Raw genomic sequence first — 24,024 nt, forward strand, 5'->3', positions numbered from 1 at the left:
TGACTTGCCCGATGATCGGCAAGCAATTGAGAATAAATGGATCTTCAAGAAGAAGACTGACCCTGACGGTAATGTTACTGTCTACAAAGCTCGACTTGTTGCAAAAGGTTTTCGACAAGTTCAAGGGATTGACTACGATGAGACCTTCTCACCCGTAGCGATGCTTAAGTCTGTCTGAATCATGTTAGCAATTGCCGCATTTTATGATTATGAAATTTGGCAAATGGATGTCAAAACTGCATTCCTGAATGGATTTCTGGAAGAAGAGTTGTATATGATGCAACCAGAAGGTTTTGTCGATCCAAAGGGAGCTAACAAAGTGTGCAAGCTCCAGCGATCCATTTATGGACTGGTGCAAGCCTCTCGGAGTTGGAATAAACGCTTTGATAGTGTGATCAAAGCATTTGGTTTTATACAGACTTTTGGAGAAGCCTGTATTTACAAGAAAGTGAGTGGGAGCTCTGTAGCATTTCTGATATTATATGTGGATGACATATTACTAATTGGAAATGATATAGAATTTCTGGATAGCATAAAGGGATACTTGAATAAGAGTTTTTCAATGAAAGACCTCGGTGAAGCTGCTTACATATTAGGCATTAAGATCTATAGAGATAGATCAAGACGCTTAATTGGACTTTCACAAAGCACATACCTTGACAAAGTTTTGAAGAAGTTCAAAATGGATCAAGCAAAGAAAGGGTTCTTGCCTGTGTTACAAGGTGTGAAGTTGAGTAAGACTCAATGCCCGACCACTGCAGAAGATAGAGAGAAAATGAAAGATGTTCCCTATGCTTCAGCCATAGGCTCTATCATGTATGCAATGTTGTGTACCAGACCTGATGTGTGCCTTGCTATAAGTCTAGCAGGGAGGTACCAAAGTAATCCAGGAGTGGATCACTGGACAGCGGTCAAGAACATCCTGAAATACCTGAAAAGGACTAAGGATATGTTTCTCGTTTATGGAGGTGACAAAGAGCTCATCGTAAATGGTTACGTTGATGCAAGCTTTGACACTGATCCGGACGATTCTAAATCGCAAACCGGATACGTGTTTACATTAAACGGTGGAGCTGTCAGTTGGTGCAGTTCTAAACAAAGCGTCGTGGCGGGATCTACGTGTGAAGCGGTATACATAGCTGCTTCGGAAGCAGAGTCTGGATGAAGGAGTTCATATCCGATCTAGGTGTCATACCTAGTGCATCAGGTCCAACTTGGCAAAGGAATCCAGATTTCACAAGAGAACCAAGCACATCAAGAGACGCTTCAATTCCATCCGGGATCTAGTCCAGGTGGGAGACATAGAGATTTGCAAGATACATACGCATCTGAATGTAGCAGACCCGTTGACTAAGCCTCTTCCACGAGCAAAACATGATCAGCACCAAGGCTCCATGGGTGTTAGAATCATTACTGTGTAATCTAGATTATTGACTCTAGTGCAAGTGGGAGACTGAAGGAAATATGCCCTAGAAGCAATAATAAAGTTGTTATTTATTTCCTTATATCATGATAAATGTTTATTATTCATGCTAGAATTGTATTAACCGGAAACATAATACATGTGTGAATACATAGACAAACAGAGTGTCACAAGTATGCCTCTACTTGACTAGCTCGTTAATCAAAGATGGTTATGTTTCCTAACCATGGACAAAGAGTTGTTATTTGATTAACGGGATCACATCATTAGGTGAATGATCTGATTGACATGACCCATTCCATTAGCTTAGCACCCGATCGTTTAGTATGTTGCTATTGCTTTCTTCATGACTTATACATGTTGCTATGACTATGAGATTATGCAACTCCCGTTTGCCGAAGGAACACTTTGTGTGCTACCAAACGTCACAACATAAATGGGTGATTATAAAGGTGCTCTACAGGTGTCTCCAAAGGTACATGTTGGGTTGGCGTATTTCGAGATTAGGATTTGTCACTCCGATTGTCGGAGAGGTATCTCTGGGCCTCTCGGTAATGCACATCACATAAGCCTTGCAAGCAATGCAACTAATGAGTTAGTTGTGAGATGATGTATTACGGAACGAGTAAAGAGACTTGTCGGTAACGAGATTGAACTAGGTATTGAGATACCGACGATCGAATATCGGGCAAGTAACATACCGATGACAAAGGGAACAACATATGTTGTTATGCGGTCTGACCGATAAAGATCTTCGTAGAATATGTAGGAACCAATATGAGCATCCAGGTTCCGCTATTGGTTATTGACCGGAGACGTGTCTCGGTCATGTCTACATTGTTCTCGAACCATAGGGTCCGCACGCTTAACGTTACGATGACAGCTTCATTATGAGTTTATGTATTTTGATGTACCAAAGGTTTTTCGGAGTCCCGGATGTGATCATGGACATGACGAGGAGTCTCGAAATGGTCGAGACATAAAGATCGATATATTGGAAGCCTATATTTGGATATCGGAATCGTTCCGGGTGAAATCGGGATTTTACCGGAGTACCGGGGGGTTACCGGAACCCCCCCGGGGGTTATTGGGCCTACATGGGCCCTAAGGGAGAAGAGGAAAGGAGGCAAGAGGTGTCCGCGCGCCCCTCCCCTCCCTAGTCCGAATAGGACAAGGAGAGGGGGGCGGCGCCCCCCCCCCTTTCCTTTCCCTCTTCCTCCTCTTTCCCACTTCTCCTTCTCCAACTAGGAAAGAAGGGAGTCCTACTCCCGGTGGGAGTAGGACTCCCCCTTGGCGCGCCCTCCTTGGCCGGCCGCCCCCTCCCCTTGGCTCCTTTATATACGGGGGCAGGGGGGCACCCTAGAACACACAAGTTGATCTTCGTGATCGTTCCTTAGCCGTGTGCGGTGCCCCCCTCCACCATATTCCACCTCGGTCATATTGTAGCGGTGCTTAGGTGAAGCCCTGCGACGGTTGAACATGAAGATCGTCACCACGCCGTCGTGCTGACGGAACTCCTCCCCGAAGCTTTGCTGGATCGGAGTCCGGGGAGCGTCATCGAGCTGAACGTGTGCCAAGAACTCGGAGGTGCCGGAGTAATGGTGCTTGGATCGGTTGGACCGGGAAGACGTACGACTACTTCCTCTACGTTGCGTCAACGCTTCCGCTTTGGTCTACAAGAGTACGTAGACAACACTCTCCCCTCTCGTTGCTATGCATCACCATGATCTTCCGTGTGCGTAGGAATTTTTTTGAAATTACTACGTTCCCCAACAATTCGGACATCGAAAATGTTTCGAGTGATTCGGGTATTTTTCGGAGTACCGGGGAGTTACAAGAATTCACCAGGAGAAGTAATGGGCCTTATTGGGCTTTAGTGGAGAGAGGGGAGAAGGGCCAAGAGGTGGCGCGCGCCTCCCCCCTGCCCAAACCGAATTGGACAAGGGGTGGGGGCGCAGCCCCCCTTTTCCTTCTCCCTCTCCCTCTATTTCCTTCTCTCCTACTCTGAATAGGAAAGAGGAGGGGAATCCTACTTGGACTGGGGAATCCTAGTAGGATTCCCCACACCCGGCGCGCCCCCTTAGGGCCGGCCACCTCTTCCCTCCCCTCCTTTATATACGAGGCCAGGGTGCACCCCATAGACACACAAGTTGATTGTTTAGCCGTGTGCGGTGCCCCCCTCCATAGATTTCCGCCTTGGTCATATCGTTGTAGTGCTTAGGCGAAGCCCTGCGTCGGTAACTTCATCATCACCGTCATCATGCTGTCGTGCTGATGAAACTCTTCCTCGACCTCAGCTGGATCTAGAGTTCGTGGGACGTCACTGAGCTGAACGTGTGCAGATCGCGGAGGTGCCTTACCTTCGGTGCTAGGATCGGTCGGACCATGAAGACGTATGACTACATCAACCGCATTGTCATAACGCTTCTGCTTTCGGTCTACAAGGGTACGTAGACAACACTCTCCCCTCTTGTTGCTATGCATCACCTAGATAGATCTTGCGTGTGCGTAGGCAAATTTTGAAATTACTATGTTCCCCAACAGTGGCATCCGAGGCAGGTCTATGCGTAGATGTTATGTGCACGAGTAGAAAACAAAGGAGTTGTGGGCGTGGGTATATACATATTGCTTGCCGTCACTAGTTGATTCTTGATTCAGCGGTATTGCTGGATGAAGCGGCTCAGACCGGCATTACGCGTACGCTTACGCGAGACTGGTTCTACCGACGTGCTTCACACACAGGTGGCTAGTGGGTGTTTGTTTCTCCATCTTTAGTTGAATCGGTTTCAATGAACAGGGTTCTTTCTGAAGATAAAAAAGCAATCACTATACTACATTGTGGTATTGATGCGTCGATAAGAACGGTTCTTGCTAAGCCCGTAGTAGCCACGTAAAACTTGCAACAACAAAGTAGAGGGCGTCTAACTTGTTTTTGCGGAGCCTGTTGTGATGTGATATGGTCAAGATGTGATGAGATATAAATTGTTGTATGAGATGATCATGTTTTATTAAAGTTATCGGCAACTGGCAAGAGCCTTATGGTTGTCTCTTTATTGCATAAGATGCAAGCGCCATATAATTGCTTTACTTTATCGCTATGCAATAGCAATAGTTGGCAAGACTACCATGTGACGACACATTGATAAAGATCAAGATGATGGATATCATGGTGTCATGCCGGTGACGATAGAGATCACGACGGTACTTTGGAGATGGAGATCAAAGACACAAGATGATGATGGCCATATCATGCCACATATTTTGATTGCATGTGATATTTATCTTTTATGCATCTTATTTTGCTTAGTACGACGGTAGCATTACGAGATGATACCTTACTAAAATTTCAAGGTATAAGTGTTCTCCCTGAGAATGCACCGTTGCGACAGTTCTTCGTGCTGAGGCACCACGTGATAATCGGGTGTGATAAGCTCTGCGTTCACATACAACGGGTGCAAGCCAGTTTTGCACAAGCAGAATACTCGGGTTAAACTTGGCGAGCCTAGCATATGCAGATATGGCCTCGGAACACTGAGACCGAAAGATCGAGCGAGAATCATATAGTAGATATGATCAACATAGTGATGTTCACCATTGAAAACTACTCCATCTCACGTGATGATCGGACATGGTTTAGTTGATATGGATCACGTGATGACTTAGATGATTATAGGGATGTCTATCTAAGTGGGAGTTCTTAAGTAATATGATTAACTGAACTTAAATTTATCATGAACTTAGTCCTGATAGTTTGCATATCTATGTTGTAGATCAATAGCTCGCGATGTAGCTCCCCGTTTATTTTTGATATGTTCCTAGAGAAAAACTATGTTGAAAGATGTTAGTAGCAATTATGTGGATTGGATCCATGATCTGAGGATTATCCTCATTGCTGCACAGAAAAATTGTTTCCTTGATACACCGCTAGGTGACAGAACTATTGCAGGAGCAGATGCAGACGTTATGAATGTTTTGAAAAGCTCGGTATGATGACTACTTGATAGTTAAGTGCACCATGCTTTACGGCTTAGAACCAGGACTTCAAAAATGTTTTGAACGCCACGGAGCATATAAGATGTTCCAAGAGTTGAAATTGGTATTTCATACTCATGCCCGTGTCAAGAGGTATAAGACCTCTGACGGTACTTTGCCTACAAGATGGAGGAGAATAGCTCAACCAGTGATCATGTGCTCAGATTGTCAGGGTACTACAATTGCTTGAATCAAGTGGGAGTTAATCTTCCAGATAAGATAGTAAATGACAAAAGTTCTCTAATCACTATCACCAAGTTACTAGAACTTTGTGATGAACTATAATATGCAAGGGATGACGAAAAACAATTCCCAAGCTCTTCGCGATGCTAAAATCGGCAAAGGTAGAAATCAAGAAAAGCATCAAGTGTTGATGGTTGACAAGACCACTAGTTTCAAGAAAAAGGGCAAAGGGAAGAAGGGGAACTTCAAGAAGAACGGCAAGCAAGTTTCTGCTCAAGTGAGGAAGCCCAAGTCTAGACCTAAGCTTGAGACTAAGTGCTTCTACTGCAAAAGGACTGGTCACTAAAAGTGAAACTGCCCCAAGTATTTGGCGGATAAGAAGGATGGCAAAGTGAACAAAGGTATATTTGATAAACATATTATTGATGTGTACTTTACTACTATTTATAGCAACCCCTCAGTATTTGATACTAGTTCAGTTGCTAAGATTAGTAACTCGAAACGGGAGTTGCAGAATGAACAGAGACTAGTTAACGGTGAAGGGACGATGTGTGTTGGAAGTGGTTCCAAGATTGATAAGATCACCATCGCACACTCCCTTTACCTTCGGGATTAGTGTTGAACCTAAAATAAATGTTATTTGGTGTTTGCGTTGAGCATAAATATGATTGGATCATGTTTATTGCAATACGGTTATTCATTTAAGTCAAAGAAGAATTGTTGTTTTATTTACATGAATAAAACCTTCTATGGTCATACACTCAATATAAATGGTTTATTGAATCTCGATCGTAGTGATACACATATTCATAATATTGAAGCCAAAAGATGCAAATTTAATAATGACAGTGCAACATATTTGTGGCACTGCTGTTTAGGTCATATTGGTGTAAAGCGCATGAAGAAACTCCATGCTGATGGACTTTTGGAATCACTTGATTATGAATCACTTGATGCTTGCGAACCATGCCTCATGGGCTAGATGACTAAGACTCTGTTCTTCGGAACAATGGAGCGAGCAACATACTTATTAGAAATAATACATACTGATGTATGCGATCCAATGAGTGTTGAGGCTCGCGGCGGGTATCATTATTTCCTGACCTTCACAGATGATTTGAGCAGACATGAGTATATCTACTTAACGAAACACAAGTCCGAAATGTTTGAAAAGTTCAAAGAATTTCAGAGTGAAGTGGAGAATCATCGTAACAAGAAAATAAAGTTTCTACGATCTGATCGCAGAGACGTAATATTTGAGTCACGAGTTTGGCCTTCAGTTGAAACAATGTCGAATAGTTTCGAAACTCACGCCACCTGGAACACCACAGCGTAATGGTGTGTCCGAACGTCGTAATCGTACTTTATTAGATATGGTGCGATCTATGATGTCTCTTACCGATTTACCATTATCATTTTGGGGTTATGCATTAGAGACAGCTACATTCACATTAAATAGGGCACCGTCTAAAAATCCGTTGAGATGACACCGTATGAACTATGGTCTGGCAAGAAACCTAAGCTGTTGTTTCTTAAAGTTTGGGGTTGCGATGCTTATGTGAAAAAGTTTCAACTTGATAAAGCTCAAACCCAAATTGAAGAAGTGTGTCTTCATAGAATACCCAAAAGAAACTGTTGGGTACACCTTCTATCACAGATCCGAAGGCAAGATCTTTGTTGCTAAGAGTGGATCCTTTCTAGAGAAGGAGTTTCTCTCGAAAAAAAGTGAGTGGGAGGAATCTAGAACTTGATGAGGTAATTGTACCTTCTCCAGAATTGGAAAGTAGTTCATCACAGAAATCAGTTCTTGTGATTCCTACACCAATTAGTGAGGAAGCTAATGATGATGATCATGAAACTTCAGATCAAGTTACTACTGAACCTCATAGGTCAACCAAAGTATGGTCTGCACCAGAGTGGTACGGTAATCCTTTCTGGATATCATGTTACTGGACCATGACGAACCTACGAACTATGAGGAAGCGATGATGAGCCCAGATTCCGCAAAATGGCTTGAGGCCTTGAAATCTGAGATGGGATCCATGTATAAGAACAAAGTGTGGAGTTTGGTTGACTTGCCCAATGATCGGCAAGCCATTGAGAATAAATGGATCTTCAAGAGGAAGTCAAACGCCGATAGTAGTATTACTATACAAAGCTCAAATTGTCGCAAGCAGGTTTTCGACAAGTTGAAGATGTTGACTACGATGAGATTTTCTCACTCGTAGCGATGCTTAAGTCTGTCTGAATCATGTTAGCAATTGCCACATTTTATGACATCTGGAAAATGGATATCAAAACTGCATTCCTTAATAGATTTATTAAAGAAGAGTTGTATATGATGCAACAAGAAGGTTTTGTCGATCCTAAAGATGCTAACAAAGTGTGCAAGCTCCATCGATCCATCTATGGACTGGTGCAAGCATCTCGGAGTTGGAATATATGATTTCATAAAGTGATCAAAGCATATGGTTTTATACAGACTTGCGGTGAAGCCTGTATTTACTAGAAAGTGAGTGGGAGCACTACAGCCTTTCTGATAAGTATATGTGAATGACATATTGTTGATCGGAAATGATGTACAATTTTTCTGGAAAGCATAAAGGAGTGTTTGAAAGGAGTTTTTTAAAGAAAGTACTTGGTGAAGCTACTTACATATTGAGCATCAAGATCTATAGATATAGATCAATACACTTGACATATTTTTTAATGAGTACATACCTTGACAAGATTTTGAAGTAGTTCAAAATGGAACAGTCAAAGAAGGAGTTGTTGCCTATGTTGCAAGGTGTGAAGTTGAGTAAAGACTCAAAACTCGACCATGGCAGAAAATAGAAAGATAATGAAAAGTCATTCCCTATGCATCAACCATAGGTTCTATAAAGTATTCTATGCTGTGTACAAGACCTATTGTGTACCTCACCAAGAGTTTGGCAAGAGGGTACAATAGTGATCCAGGAGTGGATCACTGGACATCGGTCAAAATTATCCTTAGTGGAATAAGGATATGTTTCTCGGTTATGGAGGTGACAAAAAGTTTGTCGTAAAGAGTTACATCGATACAAATTCTGACACCGAACTAGATGACTCTGAATCTCAATCTAGATACATATTGAAAGTGGGAGCAATTAGTTAGAGTAGCTCCGTGAAGAGCATTGTAGACATAGAAAAATTTGCAAAATATATACGGCTCTGAATGTGGTAGACCCGTTGACTAAATTTCTCTCACAAGCAAAACATGATCACTCTTTGGGTGTTAATCACATAGCTATGTGAACTAGATTATTGACTCTAGTAAACCCTTTGGGTATTAGTCAAATGGAGATGTGAACTAATCACATAAAGATGTGAACTATTGGTGTGAAATCACATGACGATGTAAACTAGATTATTGACTCTAGTGCAAGTGGGAGATTAAAAGAAATATGCCCTAGAGGCAACAATAAAGTTGTTATTAATATTTCCTTATATCATGACAAATGTTTATTATTCATGCTAGAATTGTATTAACCGAAAACTTAGTACATGTGTGAATACATAGACAAACAGAGTGTCCCTGGTATCCCTCTACTAGAATAGCTCGTTAATCAAAGATGGTTAAGTTTCATAGCCATAGACATGTGTTTTCATTTGATGAACAGGATCACATCATTAGAGAATGATGTGATTGACAAGGCCCATCCGTTAGCTTAGCACTATGATCATTTAGTTTATTGCTATTGCTTTCTTCATGACTTATACATGTTCCTATGACTATGAGATTATGCAACTCCCGAATACCGGAGGAACGTTTAGTGTGCTATCAAACGCCACAATGTAACTGGATGATTATAAAGATGCTCTACAGGTGTCTCCGATGGTGTTTGTTGAGTTGACATAGATCGAGATTAGGATTTGTCACTCCGATTGACGGAGAGGTATCTCTGGGTGTCTCGGTAATGCACATCACTATAAGCCTTGCAAGCAATGTGACTAATGAGTTAGTTGCGGGATGTTGCATTACGGAACGAGTAAAGAGACTTGTCAGTAACGAGATTGAACTAGGTATGATGATACCGACGATCGAATCTCGCGCAAGTAACATACCGATGACAAAGGGAACAACATATGTTGTTATGCGGTTTGATCAATAAAGATCTTCGTAGAATATGTAGAAGCCAATATGAGCATCCAGGTTTCGCTATTGGTTATTGACCGGAGATGTGTCTCGGTCATGTCTACATAGTTCTCGAACCCGTAGGGTCTGCACGCTTAGCGTTCGATGACGATTGGTATTGTGAGTTATGTGATTTGATGTACCAAAGGTTGTTCAGAGTTCCGGATGAGACCATGGACATGACGAGGAGTCTCGAAATGGTCGAGACGTAAAGATCTATATATTGTAAGGCTATATTCGGACATTGGAAAGGTTCCGAGTGACTCAGGTATTTTTTCGGAGTACCGGGTAGTTACGGGAATTCATAGGGAGAAGTAATGGGCCTTATTGGGCTTTAGTGGAGAGAGGGGAGAAGGGCCAAGAGGTGGCGCGCGCCTCCCCCTATCCAAACCGAATTGGACAAGGGGTGGGGGCGCAGCTGTTGGGGATACACATATTAGGTAGGCCCACGAAGGGTCGAAATATCATAAAGCATGGGGTCCACACAATATGTGGATCCAGATAAATTTCATACAGACATACTATCCACTCGACCAAGCAGCATACCATCCACTCGACCAAGCAGCATACCATCCACTCGACCAAGCAGCATATATACCATCTACTCAAATGACAGTTCGCCACTCGATCGTACGACTCACTCGGATATACGAAGACCAGTAGGCAGCAAAGCAGTCGGCATCATTCTCATAGTGAGGGCTTGGTAGTGGGCTGGTATTATGGCATTCATGCCCCACTTTGTAACATAGGAGGTGGGGGTGGCGCACTCTATATAAGCCAGCCCCACCACTAGACGAGGGGGCCTTTTTCTTCCACCTCTCTCTCTTTTTCACCATTAGTCTCAGGACTACGGGGATCCATTCTCCTCATATTGTAATCTCTGGATACATACTAAGATAAAACAAAGCCTCTTCAGAGCACGAGACATAGGGTTGTTATCTCCATCGTGAGAGGCCCGAACTCGCTAAAACCACCGTGTCACCCATATGCATCTCGATAGATCATGCTCCTTTATCCTACCCCTTTCTTATTGTCGAAACCATTACCACGACAGTTGGCGCCCACCGTGGGGCATGGCGTTTATCGAACCATGATGCAAATGGTTTTCTTTCTTCAATGTTCATCCGCCGATCAACAATCATCAATGGAAGATCTGATCCAAGATGTTTCGGACATCACTCCATTCACAGGGAGTCATGATACTCTTCGTACACAGGGATCAGGAAGTCCCATTCCATACTATTTTATTCTTTACAATTGATCATCGACGACCTAACAAATCTGTTGGTTTTCTTCTTGTATGAACAATCACCTGGGATATTGTTATTGCTATTGTACAGATCAAACAAAAGGAAAAAAGGGAGCACGGATGCTGCCACGAGCCCAACCACGGCAGCTCTTTTCTCCAATCGATCTTTCAACAGCGACCTGCGCGGTGAAGGCACCAGCTCGACGATGGCCTTCACGGTACACGCCTGGACTCAACTGCGCGACGGCAACCACCGCAGCGGACGCACGGCCCCGACGCGGCGTCGACATTTGGACTGGCCACGTCCCGGACCACAGCGCTCCTCCGAGCGGTCGACTGCAGGACACAGCCACCAGATCGACTCAGTGTCGTCTCAAGCTCTGCCTGTGCAGCCTCACAGGAGAACGCCGCCCCGTACTCGGATCTATCGCAGGCCGCATCACCTCGCGCTGGATCAATGAGCGGGCCGCCGCCGTGGCCGACAAGGGAGCCCAGCCCCGCCTTCCTCTTTCTTTCTAATCTTAATTCCATCCCATTCATTGCCTGCATGCAGGGAATAAATGGCCGCGGGAAAAGGGAAACGTCCCTAGCATGCATAACGGGAATTTAAGGCAACTTAGGAGTAACTTAGGAGTAACATCACACATTCCAATACAACTTTGCTTATGTGTCACATATTTAATAAAGAAAGAGGTGTGGTAACTAGTAGCTAAGTTATCGGAATATCACACACTCCAAAAAACAATGAGTCTATAATCTAATAAATACATTGTTGCATGACACTACATAGATGTTTCTACCCACTGTAAAGGTAGTAACATAGTCTAGGAAAGTGTATAAGTTACTAGATTATATTCTTTGTTCATTGTGACCAGCCTAACTCTTGCTAATTAGCATTAATGCCTCTTGCATGCAGATCGGGCGTGCAGATTCTGGGCGTGGGTGAACGCCTTCAATGCGTTGAACGTGGGGGCCAATCCTTCAATGTGTTGGACATGGACTCGGCCACCCACACGCCAGCGTCACTCGGCCGCCCGCACGCCATCGCTCAGCTGGACACTCCTTCGTCAACTTGTCCGACTCAGCCACCCCGTGCATCGCACTCGACTGCACATTTTCTTGTCAGTCATCTCTCCACGAGACACGTCTATTTCACTCGAACGTTCTGCGCATTATCACTTTGCAGGACGCGTCTATTTCAATCGGACGCCCCGCGCATCGTCATTCCGCGGGACGCGTCTACTTCATCCGCACATCGCCACGCATCGTCACTCCGTGAAACGCTTCTACTTCTCTCGGACGTCTCGCGCATCGTCACTCCATGCAGTGGCGGAGCCAGGATTCGAGTATAGGGAGGGCTGAGTATATATATTAATCTAATCTCGTTGGTAATTACTCATCGTTGCTACTAAAATTGTCGATCATTGGAGGGGGGGCAGGCCCCTGCTCGTCCCCCTGGCTCCGCCCCTGACTCCACGGAACACGTCTACTCACTCGGACGCCACGCGCATAATCACTCTGCTGAACGCGTCTACCTCACTCGGACGCCACGCGCACCACTCGGCCGCCACGCGCGTCACCACTCGGTTGGTCACCTCGTCACCACTCGGCCGCCCCGCGCGTCGCCATCGGTTGGTCACCTCATCACCACTCAGCCGCCCCGCGCGTCGCCATCGGTTGGTCATCTCATCACCACTCAGCCGCCCCGCGCGTCGCCATCGGTTGGTCACCTCCTCACCACTCGGCCGCCCCGCGCGTCGTCATCGGTTGGTCACCTCATAACCACTCGGCCGCCCCGCACGTCGCCATCGGTTGGTCACCTCATCACCATTCGGCCGCCCCGCGCGTCGCCACTCGGTTGGTCACCTCATCACCACTCGGCCGCCCCGCGCGTCGCCATTGGTTGGTGACCTCATCACCACTCGGTCACCCCGCGGGTCGCCATCGGTTGGTCACCTCATCACCACTCGGCCCCCCGCGCGTCGCCATCGGTTGGTCACCTCATCACCATTCGGCCGCCCCGCGCGTCGCCATCGGTTGGTCACCTCATAACCACTCGGCCGCCCCGCGCGTCGCCATCGGTTGGTCACCTCATCACCACTCGGCCGCCCCGCGCGTCGCCACTCGGTTGGTCACCTCATCATCACTCGGCCGCCCCGCGCGTCGCCACTCGGTTGGTCACCTCATCACCACTCGGCCGCCCCGCGCGTCGCCATCGGTTGGTCACCTCATCACCACTCGGCCGCCCCGCGCGTCCCCATCGGTTGGTCACCTCATCACCACTCGGCCGCCCCGCGCGTCGCCATTGGTTGGTCACCTCATAACCACTCGGCCGCCCCACGCGTCGCCATCGGTTGGTCACCTCATCATCACTCGGCCGCCCCGCGCGTCGCCATCGGTTGGTCACCTCATCACCACTCGGCCGCCCCGCGCGTCGCCATCGGTTGGTCACCTCATAACCACTCGGCCGCCCCGCGCGTCGCCATCGGTTGGTCACCTCATCACCACTCAGCCGCCCCGCGCGTCGCCACTCGGTTGGTCGCCTCATCACCACTCGGCCGCCCGCGTGTAGCCATCGGTTGGTCCCCTCATCACCACACAGATTTTAACAGTTTTTCTGAAATAGTTGTTGTAGCTTATACTTGTAACCAAAATCCCCCAGTGGGTGACTTAGATGCGAATCTGTTTCGCCTAAGTTCAAGAAATCCTATCGAGTGATGAGTCAGCCTCTCACTCGGGGGCTTAGCTGCGAATCTATTTCGCCTAAGTTCGAAAAATCCTACCGAGTGATGAGTCAGCCTCTTACTCGGGGGCTTAGCTGCAGTCCAGTACTCGCCTAAGTTTGAAAAAATCCTACCGAGTGGAGAGCAAACCTCCCACTCAGGGGCTTAGCTGCAGTCCAGTACTCGCTTAAGTTTGAAAAAATCCTACCGAGTGGAGAGCAAATCTCCCACTCGGGGACTTAGCTGTAGTCCAGTACTCGCCTAAATTTGAAAAAAATTCTACCGAGTGGAGAGCAAACCTCCCACTCGGGGGCTTAGTTGCAGTCCAGTACTCGCCTAAGTTTGAAAAAAATCCTACCGAGTGGAGAGCAAACCTTCCACTCAGGGGCTTAGCTGCAGTCCAGTACTCGCCTAAGTTTGAAAAAAAATCCTACCGATTGAAGAGCAAACCTCTCACTCGGGGGCTTAGCTGCAGTCCAGTGCTCGCCTAAGTGTTTGAAATCCTACTAAGAGGAGAGCAAGCCTCCCACTCGGAGGCTTAGCTGCAGTCCAAGGACTCGCCTAAGTAGCCAAAATCCGACTGAGACAAGAGCAAACCTCTAACTCAAGGAGCTGCATCACAAGTATAATGTGCGCTCCATCCCTATCCGCAAGGACACCGAGACGAAGGTCGACTGTCACCATCGCCTCGTCACCACTCGGCCACTCGCGCGCCTTCAGACAGCTAAGTCATTTTACATTATGTTATTTCCATCTTCCCGAGTATCCCGTAATTCACACATCACGTTCACTCGGAGGCCACGCCACCGAGTGTACCTCTACGCTCGACTGCTTATTTTCACATATTTGCTTAGTACTGGTTATGTGACTCGTGAGTCCAACTTCCATTTTTTCGCATACATCATTCACGAACACCATGTGTCATTCTTCATTTCAAGTTTGCATCAGTCCTCCGGGGCTGCAACTCAGTCGAAACACTACACTTCCGTTTTATTTGAGCCATTATTCCAATGAGTTCAATCGGATCCGTCGCTTCTACAAGTTTGAACAGATCCTTCGCTCTTTCAAACTCTTGCTGGTTAACCAGCAAGCCCCTTGCACTCCCAGCAGGTGTCTATGAGTGTTATTCACACAAATCATTTCAGCACACATCAAATTTCCTCGAGAAATTATTTTGTTGGCTTGTGCCATTTTTTTACACAAGTTACGCGATCATTCGACGACCCTATGTGCCAACTTCATCGCTACTCGGACTCGGTCACCGTGCCAGTCCTAGCGCACCACAACACCAACCTTGTCGCTCTATTGACTTCAAACACATCCGGACAACCCCTCTGTGGAATCCTCTTCATCGTATCAATGATATAGACCTCGTCAGACATGAGACAAATAAGTCCCTCTTATAATTAAACTTCACACTTCACTCTTTTGGGAGTTTGCCTCTTTCGAGCATCACTCGGAAGCTTCTCCTCATCTTTACCCGAGTCCGACTCGATGAATTGCAAATCATCCATTCAAAACTATATTTCTCGTATTCCGACATGTCCGTTCTCGAAGCTTGTAGTACGCTTGGGGGCTACGCCGCACTCGGGGGCTGCATCTCATTTGGAATGACACTCTCCTGAGTGGTCGAGTACTTCATCATCAGTCAGATCCTTCACTTCAATAAGTGCATTCGATCCGTCACTTTGACAAGTTTTATAATCACCCAGACGCTCTGCACGCCATCTTCATTCCTACTCAGACTCAGTTGGCACGCCGGTCTTGTTGTGTCGCAACCACACTACACCGACCTCGTCGCTACATTAGCTTCGAAAGCATCTGGCTAACTCCTTCGAAAACCATTTCAGCCACTTGGCTGGACACGCAATCTTTCACTCGGCTGCCCCGCGTGTCGTCACTCGGCCACCCCGCGCATCACCACTTGGCTGGACACGTAGTCCTTCACTCGGCCACCTCGCGCATCCTCACTCAAACGCCCCACACGGCGCCACTCGGTTGTGCATGTCTTCACCACTCGGCCGCCCCGCGCGTCACCACTCGGTTGTGCATGTCTTCACCACTCGGCCGCCCCGTGCGTCGTCACTCTGTTGTACACATCCGTACCCCTCGGTCGCCCCGCGCGTCGCCACTTGGCTGGATATGTAATCCTACATTCGACCACCTTGCACGTCATCACTAGTCGGCCGCCCCGCGCGTAGCCACTCGGTTGGACACGTCTTCACCACTCGGCCACTACGTGCGGTGCCACTCGGCCGCCCCACGCGTCACCATTCGGTTGGACACGTATTCACCACTCGGCCGCTCCGCGCATCACCACGCAGTTGTGCACGTCTTCACCACTCGGACCACCCCGCGCGTCGTCGCTCGGTTGTACGCATCATCGCCCCTCGGCCACCTCGCGTGCCACCATTGATTGGACATGTCTTTACCTCTACACCCCCAACACGGAAACGACTAAGTTACTCATATGATCAAACCTCATATCACACTCTGTAGCAAACTTACCTCTTTCGAGCATCACTCGGGGGCTACGCACAGCCGTTGGCCACGCTGCCCTCAGAGGTTATGCCCATTCGATCAACCCATTGATCGCATCAGGAATATCTTTCTGACAATACATGCTCGTTCCGCCGAAAATCTATAAGGGTAGTACTGTCCACTCGGACGATCGCCCAAATCATTTCTTGAAGTCAGCTTCAGGACTGCAAAAGGGTGAAAATGACTCTCATCTACGGATACACTTGGCCCTTATCCTAGGCTCCAAGGCGTCAGTTTCACAAACTTGGACTCAGAGATGGCATGTGTTGGTGTTCCCCCGGGATAATGAGTGGCATCTCTCCAGAGACTCAGCCCACACACTAGCCTCGCCACTCGGGTTTCATGGCACATCCATGACAGACCACTAGTCTATCTCCCCCGGGAGACATACGAGTGCCACCAAGTTTTTCCTAGTCAACATACCCCGATCAGTTGGGAAGCACGTCCACTCGGACAAATACCCCTTTCACGCAAAATCCAACGGTCAATATAAGAAGTACTACTAGAACGATTACTCCCTGGAGTGTCCAGCTTTTTTCTACAGTCGGCAGTTTCAAAGCCGAATTCATTCACCGTGCTGAGAGCATGAAGATTCAGCTGCTTGACCAAGTTCCAGGCTGAATTTGTTCCATGTCGAGTGCACGAAGATCAGTCCGTCTGACTCAGCTCCAGGCTGAGCTTTACCATGTCAAGCGCCTGAAGATGCATCCGATTGACTCAATTTCAAACAAAGATATTTACCGTGCCGACTGCATGGAGGTTTACCGGGAGACTTAAACCCTCTACCAGACTCATCTAGTCCGACAGAGGCTCAGGGACTACACCCAGTGGGTGCACTCAGTGTGCCCCCACTGGAAGAGAACTCAGAAGGAAACATTTTGCTCGATGTAAAACCAGCTCTAGAATTACTCGACCTCCGAGTCAGAGAAGAACAAGTTCGATTAGTACCTGCTAAGAAGATTTTTAGTTCTCTCAGACCCCCGCTGACTGCCCGCAGTCAACGGCGGTCTCGGGGACTACACCTAGTGGGTGCACTCAGCGTGCCCCCACTGGAGTAATCTCCACTCGGTATGGCCTGACCAGTCCGAGTGATGAACAACAACAAAAAAGGACAGGCTCTAAGACTCCCGCCGACTGCCCGCAGTCGACGGCAGTCTCGGGGACTACACCCAGTGGATGCACTCAGCGTGCCCCCACTGAAATTGTATCCACTCGGAACGGTCCGCCCGGTCTGAGTGACGGCCAAACAAAAAAAAGACACGTTCCAGGCGTGAAGAAATTCTTAGTAATCAGTTACTCGATGCAGAACCAGCTCCAAATCGCTCCAAAAAAATTCCTATAAGATGAGTTTAACATTCCTTCGTTGGACCTGTTCCGAGCCTTCTTCTAGGACTCAAAGCGTCACACGTTTGGATCCAGAACCGACTCATATTGACGTTCCCCCAGGATAAAGAATGGCATCTCTCCGAGAGAACAGTCCATGCGTCAATCCTGTTGCCCGGATTTAATGACACACCCATACTTTGATCACGAGTTAACCTCTTCCGAGAGATGAACAAATGTCACCAAGTTGCTCCTCGCGGGCACTTACCCCCAGATCAGTCGGGAAGCGTAGTGCCAGAATTGATTGAGACTTTGTTCAAACCTTGGTTGTCTGAAAGCACGATGAAAAGTACCGAGTATTTCCATAATCACTCGGACCAAATTCTGTCTTCCACAAACTCGTTCTGCAAAATCGCAATCGATTCGGGGGCTAATGTTGGGGATACACATAATAGGTAGGCCCACGAAGGGTCGAAATATCATAAAGCATGGGGTCCACACAACATGTGGGTCCAGATAAATTTCATACAGGCATACTATCCACTCGACCAAGCAGCATGCCATCCACTCGACCAAGCAGCATACCATCCACTCGACCAAGATGACAGTTCGCCACTCGACCGTACGACTCACTCGGATATACGAAGACCAGTAGGCAGCAAAGTAGTCGACATCATTCTCATAGTGAGGGCTTGGTAGTGGGCTGGTATTATGGCATTCATGCCCCACTTTGTAACATAGGAGGTGGGGGTGGCGCACTCTATATAAGCCACCCCCACCACTAGACGAGGGGGCCTTTTTCTTCCACCTCTCTCTCTCTTTCACCATTAGTCTCAGGACTACGGGGATCCGTTCTCCTCACATTGTAATCTCCGGATACATACTAAGATAAAACAAAGCCTCTCTGGAGCACGAGACGTAGGGTTGTTATCTCCACCGTGAGAGGCCCGAACTCGCTAAAACCACCGTGTCACCCATATGCATCTCGATAGATCATGCTCCTTTATCCTACCCCTTCCTTATTGTCGAAACCATTACCATGACAGCGGCCCCCCTTTTTCCTTCTCCCTCTCCCTCTCCCTCTCTTTCCCTCTCTCCTATTCCGAATAAGAAAGAGGAGGGGAATCCTACTTGGACTGGGGAGTCCTAGTAGGATTCCCCACACCTGGCGCGCCCCCTTAGGGCCGGCCACCTCTTCCCTCCCCTCCTTTGTATACGTGGCCAGGGGGCACCCCATAGACACACAAGTTGATTGTTTAGCCGTGTGCGGTGCCCCCCTCCATAGATTTCCACCTCGGTCATATTGTTGTAGTGCTTAGGCAAAGCCCTGCGTCGGTAACTTCATCATCACCGTCATCATGCCGCCGTGCTAACGAAACTCTTCCTCGACCTCAGCTAGATCTAGAGTTCATGGGACGTCACCGAGCTGAACGTGTGCAGATCATGGAGGTGCCGCACCTTCGGTGCTAGGATCGGTCGGATCGTGAAGATGTACGACTATATCAACCGCGTTGTCATAATGCTTCCGCTTTCGGTCTATAAGGGTACGTAGACAACACTCTTCCCTCTCATTGCTATGCATCACCTAGATAGATCTTACGTGTGCATAGGAAAATTTTGAAATTACTACGTTCCCCAACATCCTCATGGTTCCCCATCGTCAGTCCTACGTGGTGGACGTGCCCGATGCACCCATATTTGTTCCATAGTTGGGTTGGATATGAGGGGTGCCGGTCAGCCTGGGCGTTTGAAGCGCCCGTTTGGGTCAAATTTTCATGACCGGTCAGTGACCGGGCGGGCCTCCCGGGCATTTGAGGCCGGTTTGGGGCACCCGGCTGTAGATTCTCTAAGTCCCAACAATCGGATTCTGAGCCAAGGACTAGCAGCCGACAATAGGAGACGAAGGGAGCAGCTGGCTATATGCTAGCAGTCGATGGCTATGTAGGTTACCTCTCGACCATAATGTCTTAAAGATGCAGTCACCTAAGGGTGGAATAATCTAGTTACAATGTCTTAAAGATGGCAGTCACCCAACGGTGGAATAATCTAATTAAATACATCAGCTAATAGTAATAAATGTCAAAAAACAGTCGGCCACACCCGAGGCCATAAACAACATTATTACCAGCCCATTATGTACCCCTCCTAGCGCACTCTATATAAGCCGGGAGGGGAGCATCTGGCTGAGGGTGAAAGATCCACGCCTTGTACATTACGCCAAAAGCTAAGAGCACAATATTACCTCCACCATAGTTGGCCCAAATCTGTATAATTCCTTGCGCTTTCTACCTACACCGTTTGATAGATACTATTGCATCTACATTTCTACACTGTAGTATTGTCGGGATCACGTGAACTGTCATCTGGGGTCGCCGTCCCGTCATTCATGTCCTGAGCCACCGCCAACCCTCTGCCTCATAACGCCCCAACTATGGAGGGAACATTGGAATGCAACTCCTTCCACTTCTGACCAAACATCAGCCACCGGACCTAAGTCAATGCCTCCATCGCTGGCGTGCATCCGATGCAACCGCCAAACCACCGACATCATCGTGCCATAGCGACCCATGGCCCTACCAACGGCCACACAGGCCGCCGCCACCACCCCACACTGCTAGTCGACGCCCAGCCACCGGATCTAACCGGAGATGGCCAAGCATAGAACCACCATCGGCCACACACTACTGAGGAAAAGCCTATACACAGAACTTTAGCAGTAGCGCATGTTAAAAAAAGGCGCTACTGCTAGATAGCAGTAGCGCGTGCGAAATAACCGCGTTGCAGATACACATATAGCAGTAGCATGTCCCTTTGTAAAAGCGCTACTACAAAAATTCCCACCACTAAGCCGATCAGCTACACATAGTAGTAGTGCTCTTTTAGAAACACCGTTGCCGCTAATTTTGTTGTACCAACGCGTTTATGTGTAAGGCGCTACTGCTAACGAAAATAAAAGAAAATGAAAAACAAGTAGAAAAGTAAATGAAAATGAAAGAAATAGAAAAAGGTAAAAAATAAAATGTAAAGAAAAATAAATGAAAAAAGGGAAAAAGAAGAAAGAAATAGTAGTAGCGCATTTGAGGAAACGCGCTGTAGCTAATTTAGCTACAGCGCGTTTTCAGGAACACACTATCGTTATGTTTCACTTAAACAGCGGTTCCCCCCCCCCCCCGGCCACCACATCTCCCCCAAATCCCTCTCCCTTGTCGCTGTCTCCCCAATTCGCCATCGCCCCACTTCGCCGTTGTCTCCTGTCGGCGTGGACGCCCGCAACCTCACCGTCTCCCTCTAAGGCCGCCGTCATCCTCAGCGCCGCCGCCCGAGGCCGCCCTCAGCCTCACTGCCGCCGCCCTTGACCTCACCATCGCCCGAGCCCGCCCAGGACCGCCGCTGCCCATGCCCGATCCCGCCCTCTCCGCCCCTGCCTCCGTCACCGAGCACCTCCCTGCCACCGTCTCTCCCTCTCTGTAAGTCCCCCCCCCCCCCCCCCCCACTCCTCTCTCTCTGCATTTTAGAGCAAAAGTTAGTTTATAGCAAAAAATTTAGTTTAGAGCAAAGGATGTTAAGTAGTAGATGTTAGAGTAAAAATTAGTTTAGAGCAAAAAATTTGGTTTACATCAAAAGTTAGTTAGGGCAGTAGGGTTTAATTAGGGTAGATGCTGCTTGTAGTATATAGTGATACTAGTAGATGTTAATTAGGTTAGGGCAGTAGTGGTACTAGTAGATGTCAATTAGATGTTTTTTAGTTAGGGCAGTAGAGCTTTGCTAGGTTAATTAAGTTAGTAGTGCTGCTAGTAGTAGTGGTACAATATGTTAATTAGGTGAAGTTAAATGAATAACCTAAATGAATGAAATTAGTAGTTAACTGAATGTTTTTCCTTTCATCAGTATAGAGCACTAAAGTTAACTGAATTTGTTCTATTAGTAGTTAAATGAATTTTCTTCTACACTTTGTTTCTGAATTAGCTTGTGAAATTTGGACATGTGGTTGCTCGTGTATATTTGGACATGTGTTGCGGTGTCGAAGATGGATATTTGAACACTGTTTCAAGGGAATGAAGCTGAGTGGCCTATGTTTTGCCAGAATGTTGATTCATTTCCGTTCCAGCAAATTTCAGGTTCTCGATTTGTCCACCTTTTAGCAAAGGTCATGCCGAAATTTTTCATGAATTTCGGCATGACTTGTGCTACAAACTAGGACATATCAATTGCCTGGGATTTGCCGCACCGGGAAGGAGTCAACGTTCCTGCAAAACGTAGGCCTTTTTTATGTCATTATTCATTTTATTAGGTCTAGAATTAATTGACTAGATTTAATCGTAGGAAACATAGCTACCAACGATTAAGGATAGGGTTCTGGTTATTGCGACGACGTCTACCTGGCGGCGGACGAATTTTTGACCCTTGCCGATGATCAACCGATGTTGTTGCTGGGCCCACCGGTCGCATCGGGGACTGAAACCGACACGCAGACCGGTGCCGAGACTGAGACCGGCACTGAGACTGAGACCAGCATTGAGACTCAGACCGGCATTGAGACCGACGCTGAGACTGAGACCGGCGCTGCCTCGGGGAGCGGAGCTGGTGTAGAACCGAAAGCAAAGAGGCAACGACATCCTAACAAACTAAGGACTACTAGATTTGTGGTCACGGAGGTGGACGGCGACAATTTTGAGCCAAACGCGCCCGAGGAAGTGCGCGCGTGCTACAACAATCAAATAGGCTGCATCATACGGACAACCGCCACCATCAACGATGAGAAACTACAGAAGATAGATAATATGAGGCCCTCCCTCCTAAAGAAGGTGCACCAGATATTCTTGTTCCCGGGCCAGAATGAAAAGGATTATAAAGATCCAGATAAGGACCCAGCAATGAAGAAGATAAACAAACACGCCATGAGCAAGTTTAGCGACGCGTTGGCCGCCTGGAAAACAAGAGTGAAAGCAAGGATCATCGACAAAAAGGAACCCTACTCCGAGATTGTAAAGGATAATCCGACAATCACAGCAGAGCACTTTGAAATATTCAAGGAAGCTTGCAAGGCCGAAGCTACCAAAAAAAGTCGAAGTACATGAAGGGGCTTTAACAGAAGAACATTGGGTGCCACCACCTCGGAAGTCATGGTTACGGCGGGAAGAGGTCCATATGGGCCAAGGAGGACGCGGAAGCCGCGAGTCTGGGCATCCCAGACCCCTTGGCGGAGTTCACCATCTCGCAGGAGCGTGACGTCCTCAGGGCCCGACACCGTTGGGACCCAATGAAGAAGGTTTTCGAGACGAATGCGGTCACGGCGGAGTTCATGAGACTGCTGGTAATTTTAGTTTCTGATCAATTCGACTGCACGTTAGTCATATTTGTAAACAATCCTTGTGCCTTTTGCAGAGAGAGAAGCACAGGATTGCGGCCGAAAGCGACTCGCCGTTTGAGGAGTTGGCGAGGCCCAAGTGGGACACTCCATTCAACCGGGCGTTGAACGTATTGAAAGGACTTCTGGTGGAGACTCGGCCATCATATGGACGCGTGCACGGTGTCGGAGACGGCGCCACGTGGAAGAAGTACTACCGTGAGACCACAGAGGAGAGAACCGAAAGACGGGGGTTAACTGAAGAAAACATCGACAAGAAGGTCGATATTGCGGTTGAGAAGAAATCATCTCAAACAGTCGCAATAGCGGTAGCTGCCGCAAAATAGGTGATTGTAGATATGTCTACTTCCTTGGTTCCGGCCATTTTCAATTGGACCAGGCAAAATCCAAAAAAAAATGCAGCGGACTTTCCCCTTGCTGACTTCTTGGGGAGCAGCTCGACTAGCGTTGCACCAGCACCTGTAGCTGCAGTTGCTCCTGCACCTGCTCCAGCACCGGACGTGCTCGGCGGTGCTTTGTCTTTGGCTGAGCTCGACGCCCTCACGGTATCTGTCACACTGGCCCCCTTCAATAAATGTATAATCTCCCGTTTTTGTTGCCTTTCGGATGTTTCACGTCGCAGACTTTTCTTTGCAGGCCGATGAAACCTCGTGCACCATATTGTACACCATCGGCGACCAGAAGGTGGATGTGGGGAAGGCTGTGATATTGAAGCTGAAGGAACCATTATTCCACAGCCGGCCGATCCCCCCGAACGTCTTCAAGGTTTCCGTGGCCAGTGTCAAACCGGGCCACGAGAATTTTCCTCCTCTGGTACTAGTGGGGGATGACGATGAGACCCCGCGATGGCTTGGAGATTGTTGCAATGGGTGGGTCCTGTTGTGGCCAAAGAGTCTGCTTCGTCTGGAGGCGACCAGGAGCACACCCACGAGCACGCAGTTAGGTATGAACATCAACACCTCACCTACCCAATTAGCATCGGCTATCGTGCTGGGTGATAGCGGAGGGGGTGAGGAAAAGGCTCCA

Source organism: Triticum aestivum, chromosome 1A, assembly GCF_018294505.1.
Source record: "Triticum aestivum cultivar Chinese Spring chromosome 1A, IWGSC CS RefSeq v2.1, whole genome shotgun sequence".
NCBI lineage: Eukaryota > Viridiplantae > Streptophyta > Magnoliopsida > Poales > Poaceae > Triticum > Triticum aestivum.